The sequence below is a fragment of the Cebus imitator genome, unplaced genomic scaffold, assembly GCF_001604975.1.
Source record: "Cebus imitator isolate Cc_AM_T3 unplaced genomic scaffold, Cebus_imitator-1.0 Scaffold102, whole genome shotgun sequence".
Classification (NCBI taxonomy): Eukaryota; Metazoa; Chordata; class Mammalia; order Primates; family Cebidae; genus Cebus; species Cebus imitator.
The window spans coordinates 5,161,717-5,172,379 of record NW_016107417.1 but is presented as its reverse complement, the minus strand read 5'-3'; the positions used below and the strand labels follow the sequence as shown (position 1 = coordinate 5,172,379).

Sequence of the window (10,663 nt, the reverse complement as noted above, 5' to 3'; positions counted from 1 at the left end):
TCAAAATTGTTTTCAGATTTTTAGTTAACTTAAAATCGTGAATTTATTCAAGTTGACTTAATTAATGTATATTCATTAGATGCCTAGATCCTAAGTAAGATAGAATACTGAAGCATTAATTACAAAATAAATTTAAGTATAAATGCTTTTTTGCCTTTTATTTTATGTGCTATAGGGAGACTACATATCTGTGGGTCTGCCAACAAATGTATTCATTTTTGCCATGTGGAGAAGTTGTAGTATAAAGGATGTGAGTGGCTATAGAGAGGTATTTAGTCATGAGCTCTGTTACTCTGCTGCAAAATGCTGGTGTGTAACAGACAGTTTACATTATACACCTCACAATTTTCTCTGTGAAATAGCCATGACTGTGGTTAAAAGTTATAATCACCATAGGTGAATAAGACTTTAGTAGCAGCAATGGTGGCAAAGAGGAACAACTTTGTATGCAAGGTAATCAGGATGTATTAAAGAAAAAAGAGTAGTTTTCTAAAATAATGTAACTGATTGTTCAGAATGAGGAAGATGAAAGTGTAGAAAAAAACTGAATATATAAGTTGAAGAAAGTTTACAGAAAGGTAATTTTGTTTGGGTCAAAGCTGGCTATTTGATTTTTCAAAGTAAGATTGTTTAAAACTATAGGTGAAATGATTGATGCAGAACTGTAATGTCTGCATTATCAAGCAATAATTTTGGAAACTAAAGCTGTAATTTGGTTTTCTCTTTGTTAAAATGACAGGATTTCCTTGGATCCCTTGGATTGTTGGTCTGCTCTTAATAACAAGTGATAGATGGTTATTCTTCACCTTCTGCATAGTCTTCCTGGGTAACAGAGATTCTCTGTTTTACCATCATAACCTGCTATGGTTTATGTTGACATTATTTTGTCCTTGTTTATTTAAGAAAACAAAGACTTCTCCTGTCACACTTATTTACAATCATGTCACCTTTATGTTCACTTTAAAATATTTCATTTTTACTTTGAAGTGAGCTGCAAAGTATTCTCTCAGGTATTCATGATCTTATTCTTATTTTAAGTGTTTAAATCTCGTAACAACTTTTGATTTTTGTCTTCTCAAAATTGAATGCTATCTTTTGCAATTAAAACTGCTCTTAAAATTTCTCAGAGGGATCCTGGAAAATCACAAAAGATTTATTTTTTTATTTTGAAAAAAGAGAGTGGTAAAAATAATTTGGAATTTTTTTGGGTGTTACTCTAAGTGAGTTGCATGAGAACCATTGTCAAATTAGAAGAGATGTCTAGTTTTCTCAAGGTTAGATATGTAGGCATAAAATGTTGTTAATACAAATATTTCAGAAATCATACGCTGTATTGCAGGGCCTAAGAGACTAATCAATTTCCTTATAGTCCATGATATGTTTGATTAATCAGAATTGGAATACTGTTTTGCCCAATAGCAGACAACAACAATATAGAATATGCCATTTTCATATAATAATTTTAGTTATTTAGAAAGTATTAACTTGGTCTAAATTTACTTTTAAATTTGAATTCAGTTTCTCCTACACCACTGGTTTTTAATTGGGCATTTTCCTTACTTAACTTACCTATGAAGTTTTATTAATATATACATATTTAAGACTTACTCCAGACTTAGAGAATCTCATTACTTCATATTCTTGATATATTCTAACTATATGCTTGGTATATTCATAGTAAATTATGTCTCAGGATTAATATATGTTGTATTTTATTGTTTTTTTCCTTGTAAAGATTGTGTTAATCTATTTTCATAAATTAGATGCAATATCCACAATTTGAAAATGGGGATAATTATTATAATTATAGATATATAGTCTAAAATGCTTTAGATCAACTTTATCTAGTTTTGCAAGCCATAGAAATAACCAAATTTCCTTGTCAGTTAGACTGTTTTTATAATAAACTTTCATCAGATCTTTCTCTTTGAAAATTATCAGTAATATATAAACCATAGCTATTTTAATTTTTCTGTCATTTACACATTTTTTTTTTTTTTTGGTTTTACTCTAATGCTTCCCTGAATTTTTTTTTTTTTTTTTTGGTTTTACTCTAATGCTTCCCTGAAAGCATTTGCTATCAGCAACAGGCAAGAGCTCTTTATTTTCAACACTGTTTCAGAGGCCCATGGGAAAGGTCTATGGAAGGTAGTTTGGGGCGTGGGCTTCTGATGACATTGTTTAAATGACTTTGATATCATAACAGTGGACTTAATCAGGATTTTCAGAATTCCAGTAAAGAATCCAATGGGTTTTTGAGACTGCTAGCTAAAGATTAAGCAGAAAAACAATCAATTACATAGGACTAGATGAACTGATGAAGGATGATTTTTGGTTTTGTTTGGAATACTGTTAATGTTTTAATGTTCTACTTTTAGGATTTATAAAGAATCTTTCTCTTTTATTCAAGTTATCTATAATTCATAACTATTTAGTAGATTGTACTAGTCTGTTCTCACGCTGCTAATAAAGACATTCCAGAGACTGGGTATTATAAAGAAAAAGAAGTTTAATGGACTCATAGTTTCACCTGACTGGAGAGCTCTCACAATCATGGCGGGAGGCTAAAAGCGAAAGCACATCTTACATGGCGCAGGCAAGAGAGCATGTACAGCATAACTCCCCTTTATAAAACCGTCAGATCTCATGAGACTCAGTCACTCTCACAAGAACAGCTTGGGAAAAGCTGTCCACATGATTCAATGACCTCCCACCGGATCCCTCTCATAACAGGTGGGGATTTTGGGAGCTACAATTCAAGATGAGATTTCAGTGGGGACATAGCAAAACCATATAATAGATCATGGTTTTGTAAATAGAAATAAAACATTTGTAAATGATATAATTTATCCCTGTCTGATGAATGTTCTGATTTTCAGAGAAACATAATTATTTGCATAGTCCCAATTAGAATCTGTACTTTTTGTTATGAGAACATAATTTAATTAATTAGTTATGTAACCAAAGCCTTGTCTAGAATGTCAGATTTGATAATGATGCTCATTTAATTAGATATCATCAGATACTTTAAAATAAGACCGTTTGGCTCTATGTCACAAATTCTCACAGATTTCTCTTGGAAAAAATGTCCTGTTACCTGCTTATGAGGCTCCCAGTGGTACAGGTGAGCAAGAAAATACTTCCTGTTTGGCCCAATGAGCAGTAAAGGATGTTGTCCATATGCTGAAGACTCTGTAGAAAGATTTGATCCTTTCCTTAGCTCTTGAGAGATAACCCTTGTGCCATGGACTGAACACATGAATCTCACAAAATTTATATGTTGAAACCCTGATCTCATTGTAGTGGCATTTGGAGAGGCAGCCTTTTGGAGATAATTAGGTCATGAGGTTGGAGCCCTTTTGATGAGATTAGTGTCTTTATAAAAAGAGACTTGTTGAGAGATTCCTTCCTCTCTCTTTGCTCTTTGCAATGTGAAGAAACAGGAAGAAGTCTGCTCACCAAGAAGAGGACCCTCACCAGACACTGGATTTACTGGCATCTTGATCTTGGATTTTTTAGCTTCTATAGCTGTGAGAAATAAATTGTTTAAGCCACCAAGTCTGTGTTAGATTTGTTATAGCAGCCCAAGTGACTAAGACATCTTGGAACATCTTGGCTGATAATAATGTCTTTGTTTACTTGAGAGTCTTGGGCCATGCCAGATAGTCCTGACCAACATTGTAACTTACGGTGGGGGACATGTTGTATTAGCTTTAAGCTGGAGGGGCCAGAGGTAAGGTTAGTTATTCAGGCAGTCAGTTATGCCTATGTGACAGAATCTTGATAGCAACTTGGGACACCAAGGCTCAAGTGAGCTTCCTTAATTGGCAATACTCCTGCCTGGGGTCCATATCACATCATTTCTGGAAGAGAACAGCACTGTACATATGATGCCACTGGGAGGAGACAATGGGAAGCTTGCACCTGTTTTCTCCTGGACTCTTCCCTGTGTGCCTCTTCTCTTTGTGGTTTTTAGTGTGCATCTTTTCATGGCAATAAACTATAACTGTGAGAATAATGGCCTTTATGAGTTCTGTGAATCCTCTTAGTGAATACAATTCTCTTATAGTCCTAAGTACTGTAGGTGAAATCTGGCGGCAACTTGACTTAGCTTTCCAGCTTCAAGAGGCTTTTAAAAGTCCAATATGAGATTCTGTATAAAAATATCTGGTGAAACAAATTTAGAAAGACCCATATAGTAAACAACCATTTTTGATGCACCTATGTAGTCATGCCAAATATAATGAAATCATTCTTATTTTATGATTAAGAATAATTTTTATTTGAGATTATTTTACATCAAAAGAGAAATGGTTACAGAGAAAAAAGTTATGCTGCAGTGGAAAACTATGCATTCCCTATAGTTTATACTTCTGAGTTATCAAATAGTAGTCCTGTTTTTTGTTTTTAGTTCTTTTGAACCTCTTTTAAAATTATGGGTAAATGATGGGTATATAAACTCTGTCTTTTCTGGTAGTGTTTTAATTGACTTCTTCCCTATCTGTGGCAAAACAAGTTTTGGCACCAACCTGTAAATTGAACTGGAAATGGTCAGCTTGCCCAAATTGTCAGTCATTCTTATATTTTTAATTCTTTCAGTTTCCTTCAAAAGTGGCTATAATTCATCAAGCTTTTCAAGTTTTTCTTGTTTCTATCTGACTTGGCATCAAGAATTAAAACATACGCTTTCGGATCTATACTGGGACTCTAGGTTGCCTGGTAGCTGGCCCTTTTCCATAGAATCAGAAAAATCCCCATAAGCTGAACCCTGGCAATTTAATATAAACCTGAGCACCTCAGCAGACCACTCATGGGCCATGATTCTCCCTTGACAACCTACTGTTTGGATAACTTTGAATGTCTGGAAAAATGCTCTTGTCATGCATGCTCCTATGTGGGAGATTATGAATCTGATGCATAACACCAGACAACTCCTGTTCCTATGTCTAGAGCTTCACGAAACTCTTTTCCATGTTTTAAGCATCCTTTGCTTTTTAAGATGACTGATTCCCAGACCCTAAAACAACTGCCCTTTGTCATCACCCCTTAACAAATTGTTCAATGTAATTTAGAGGAAAGAAAGATCATCAAGAGTCCTCCAGAGACTATTTCTCAGACCTTGCTCTGTCCCCTGAAGGAGGTTTATGATCACTGCTAGGTTATTCAGCAACAAATAACACTTGTCTTTATGAAAGGAAGAATTGACAATGCTGAACTTTATCTGAGTCCTGTGCTCCTCGGAAGAAGTGATGATTAAGAAGCCCACCATCGTTCTGTGTTTCTGAAATGTCTAATCACAGAGGACCACCTAATGCTTGCATGTTCCAAGATAAGATCAACCACTATCATTTTTTTCTAAGATGGAGTTTCACTCAGTTGCCCAGGCTGGAGTGTAGTGGTGTGATCTCAGCTCACTGCAACCTCTGCTTCCTGGGTTCAAGTGATTCTCCTGCCTCAGCTTTCCAAGTACTTGAAATTACAGGTGCACACCACCATGCTCAGCTAATTTTTTGTATTTTTAGTGAAGATGGGGTTACACCATATTGGCCAGGTTGGTCTCTAACTCCTGACCTCAGGTGATCTTCCTGCCTTGGTATCCCAAAATGCAGGGATTACGGGCGTGAGCCACCGTGCCCCGTCAACCACTATGTTTTCTCATGATTCCCATAAGAGCTGTGGATGACTTCCTTGTTTGTTGACCTTGATAAACCCTCAGGTCTCCTGCCTTTCGCTTGAGATTTTCTTCTATAATAAATGTTTTTCCTATTGCAATCACCTAAATAAAATTATCGCCACAATTGCCAATTGCATTTTGTTTATCACAACAATTATAGACCTTGGAAGGTGTGTGTGTGTGTGTGTGTATGTGTGTTGTGTAAATCAAAGAATTAATTTTCACTTTTTTAAAAAAATTGAGATAAGAGATTAGTTGCAAAATGTAGAGAGAATATTTATCCACATAAAGGAGTCAGTGCAAAGTAACCATGAGCATTAAGCCCCTCGGAAATCCTCTTGGAATATCTGGAAGGGCATCAGAGCAGTGCTTCTCAAACTTTAATGCATAAACAACTCTTACAGGAGCTTCTTAAAATGAGATTCAGATTCAATAGAGCTAGCGTTTTGGCTCTGCTCTCAGATCATGTTGATGCTGCTGTCTATGGTGCTCACTTTCAGTAGCAAAGCTTTGCAGGACATGGAATAGAAGTTTGAGCTAATCTTTTCTAGATCTCAAGAATGACCCTAGCTGACATTGAGTTATACAATACATGCAATGATGTCAATGTATGTTTGGTCACTGTATATTTCAGAGAAACTTGGATATATAGCATATAGACCACTCTCATGACAGTGTTAGGAGGAAAAGCTAACTTGCTGCTTTGTTCCCAGGAGGTAAAATTCATAACCACAACAAAAGATGGTGACTTCTTTCAAGGCTATCTCATAATAGGTAAAATCAGTCAATAAGAGAACAGAGATTTTTCAAGAATCAGCTTGATGTAATGTATCATATAAATTTATACCTCATAAGTCACATGTTGTAAATGCAGTTTTAACAGCTGCAGCCTTTGCAGAGTTTTTAAAAGCATAGTGATTAACGCTGCAATTTTTTAACAAAAGCAAATGTTTACCTTAGTTCTCCTATTACTTTAAAAACAGGCATGAGGAATTGATGTTCATAGTATAGTACCAAAACCACATTAATATTTTAGTAATTTTCTGCACATGCAAAATTATATTGTCTCTAAAAGTATGATATCATCTTGGTTTCTTATATGTGTGGCTACCTAAATGCAGATTTTTTTTTCACCTGGACCTTGCTCCATTCAATTACACAGCCAGGCAGCAGATACTGTACTCATCTCCAGGATAAATTCCCATTAGAAAGCACAAAATTGAATTTACAGTATAGCTTGTGCCTTCCTAGCACAGATTATACTTTTGAATTTACAGTGTACGGTTTCACATGAGATGACTGATTCATTACAGATTCATTACAGTAAGGCTGCTTTTTCTTGTGTCACCACTGTTTTTTTGGACCTGGGAAATTCATACGAACCTGTACATTGGTATTCACCTTGATGTAAAACAAAGTTCCTGATGTCTAAATTTCAAGGAGTTCTGGAAGAGTTATATAGACAAATATGGTTAACAGAAATGAAAATTTTGAGCACATAAATCCTCCATCATAATTCTGAAATTATTTCCCTAGTGAATTCACCCATATACTCACAACCTTCGAATATAATAGAAAGTAATGGCCACTATCGTCACACTTTTCACAAGAGAGGATTGAATTGCAATACATTGCAAAGAGAGAGAAATAGACTAGACATGCTCAGATAAGTTGGGTTACCTAATAAGATAAAGAAAGTGAGCATATTTAATTGTGCAGTGAGCAGCAACATTATTACCTTTTATTTGTAGAGGTAAGAGGGAGTGTTTGTGTGTGTGTGTGTGTGTGTGTGTCTGTGTGTGTGTGTGTGTGCCTGTGCACACTGACACACATGGGTGGGTAGCTAACGTCAGTCAAACTGTATCTGGCTAATAAGAGACACTTTAAAAAACCTATTCCTGATCCTCACAATTAAGGATTCTATTTATACATTTCTATTTATGCATTTATAAGAGAAATGCTTTGTTTGATTAAAAAATATTCATTTACTTAGGGTCATATTTCTAGAATTCGAAGAATGCGGGTTTACCCTTTGTCTCCCAGTGTAAGAGTCACATTGCTTGTGCTCAGCAGTTTCAGAATACTATTATTCTAAGTGAATTTTCAATAGCTCACTTACATAGCAGATTAGGCAAAGATAAAAGAAGAAAAAAAATAACTGCAGGACACTTTATTTTCTTGTGATAATCTGGCAAAGTTATATGTTGTGATACTGACAAAGCAAATCAATGGCTACGGTACTTGTATTATTCTCTATCAATTCTGTTTTCTTTCACCCTTATTTCAAAATTTCTCTTGTCCAAAAGTCAACAAATTGTTGTGTTCCACCAATTTCTAGGCTCACTATAAAAAAATCCAGAAATGCAAACAACTCTGTGAGTTTGATGCCTCTATCATTGAGTTTATGGTACATAAGTTCATCTGTATTTCTGATATTTGGCCAGCAAGTATTGCCTCCATGATTACTCCAGATTTTCACAAACTCTCAAGTCCTCCACTCAACTTCCAGCTTCTTTTTCTCTTTACAGATACTCATTTAATTCACAGAAGGCATGGAGACCAATGTCTCCATATTCAAAGCAGTCTTGTATGTGTAGTAAGACAAACACACTCCCTCTAAATAATACTTTTTCCTTTCTTTTTAATTATTTGTAATATTTCTTTCATAGTATATTCCAATGACCTTAATTTCCAGGAATAATGTTAAATAATGTTGTTTCTTAATTTAATGCAGCCTTTAAAAATATTTTACCATTAAATATGAGGTTTCTCTAAGTTAATTTTGTTGTATTTTATTTATTCCTTTTTGATGTTTCTTTTATCTGGCTTCTCTAATTGGATTCTGCTTAGTGCATTAATTTTTAAAAATCTTCCTTGCTTTCTAAATATATTTTAGTCCATTTATTTGTTTTTGGGAAGGTATTATTTGAGCTACATCCTATAAATTTTGATACAAAGTGCTTTTATTATCATTCATTAAAAAATTTCATACATAATTTTTATTTAGAACAAAGTTTTATAATTTTTTTAGATATTTTTATGGGAGAAAAGGGAAGTCTTGCATGTTGATTAGAATATATGACCTACCTGGTTTTTACATTTTGGAATTTAAAATTATGTTTGTGCACAAATACATACCCAATTTTTGTACGTGTTTCATAGATGTTTTATAAACCTGTTATAGTTTAGGTTCCATTACTTACTGAATTCTTTCACTGAGATAATAATAATGTGTAGGGGAGAAAAAGATATTTTTTACTCTACATTTATAAGTTTTTGCCTGGGACTCCCTACAGCATACGACAGATTAACAACAGAAAAACAAACAAGTTTATTAACATGTATACCTCAGATATACATGAGAGATACCCAGAGAAAAATGAATAACTCAGAATTCAAGTGTATGTAGTATCTTCACCTAAAAGCAAAGAAAAAGGAGGATGTGACAGAGGCCAGTAATGGGAAAATGACCAGGAGAAGCGTAATAAACAAAAGTAAGGTTTGCTATGCAGATTTCAGTTAGCACCTTTCACATTGATAAGAGTCTTTTGTAATTTAACCATCCTTGTCTTCCTGGTACAAAGAGGGAGAATCCCTTATAAATGGAGATATAAATTTCTCTTACAAAAGGGTAATTTCTACTGTGTTTTCAGAGCTTATCGTGTTTCTCAGAATAATCAGCTCAAAACAATTCTTATGCCAAAGAGGCATTTTTGGTTTCTGCAGTCTTATTTTGGGGTGGCATATTATAGTCTCCTACAAATGCCCACCTTTTTGTTCTTAAAACTCTTCCAGAACTTTGGGATCCTCTTCTAGGTAGGTAGTTCCTCCTCTGTTTTCCTTGTAAGTCTTTGAAAAAGTGAACACATGTTGGATCTGCTTTCACATTTTCTGTTCACTCTTCAATATTTTGTAGCCTGCATTTCATTTCCAAAAGGCACCCCCAGTTACCAATCTAATTTCTTAATTGTTACATGCAAGGGACCCGTCACAGTCCTTCTTTTCTACCTTAGTTGTCTCAATTTGCAGCCACAATTTGGAGAAAAAAACTTTACAATTAATTTTCTACTCTAAGAATATATGTCTTCTTTTATGTCTCATTTTAGAAAGAGGCTATTTAATTTTCTAAGGTTTAAAAGAGTAGTGAGGTGATAGGAAATGAAGAAAAGGTAGTTAATATGTTTCAGTTGGAGAACTAAAGAGTGGAATATTAAAATTTATCTTCAGTTCAAGATTTAAACTAAGTCACTGTAAAATTCTTGCTGCATGTGTCGAAAGATGAAATCGCAACAAATTTAGTTTAGAGATCTACATTGGCTGTATTGTAATTCTAGAATTGGGCAACATTTCATTCCATAAACTATAATAACTGTTTCAATGAGTCGAATGGAGGAGTTTAGCTTTATAGACAGAAAAAAAGGGCTGAAGAAGGCAGAAATAAAGCACAAAAAGCAGATTGATCATTTCAGAGTCATTTTCCTTGTAAGGCAGGGACAGAGAGGCAGAACAATAGAAAGATAATGTAACTGGGGGTTGGGGTACAGGGGCTCAGCTCCCTCCCTACGTTTGCCAGAGATGTAACAGGGGGGAGGGAGCAGAGCTGCAGGGCATCCAAAGGTGCTTCCTATTGCATCGATCAGATAGGCGCAGGGCACAGCTCCCTCCCTGGTCCGATGTGTCCCTGGATGTGCCCAGGTCTTTGATCTCTCTTACTCCAGGAACAGGGAACGTTTCCCAGAGGCACCATGAGCTTACTGTTGAAATAAATATCTTGAACCCAAAGAGTTTAGCAGAGAGCAATTTATTAGGCAGAGAGATAAAGAGAGAAGGAACGAGAGAGCTCCCATGCTGTAGTGGGAGGGATTCAAGGGAGGAATCTGCACAGGTAAGGGGCAGGGGATTTTAACCCTGGAGTTATTCCCGCCCCATTCATGTTCTTGTCCAATGAGAGGAGTTCTTTTTTTTTTTTTTCCCTTTTTTTTTTTTTTT

General features: G+C 35.1%; 1 protein-coding gene across 1 annotated transcript in view; it reads left to right on the top strand.

Annotated features, from left to right (window-relative positions):
* Window positions 1–7,692: 7,692 nt before the first annotated feature.
* LOC108310314 (phosphatidylinositol N-acetylglucosaminyltransferase subunit H-like) overlaps window positions 7,693–10,663 on the top strand; it is a 13,380-nt gene continuing 10,409 nt past the window's right edge. Inside the window, exon 1 of the mRNA XM_017537291.2 lies at window positions 7,693–7,697. The gene's annotated coding sequence lies outside the window, so the exon portion shown is untranslated. The remainder of the gene's footprint in view (window positions 7,698–10,663) is intronic.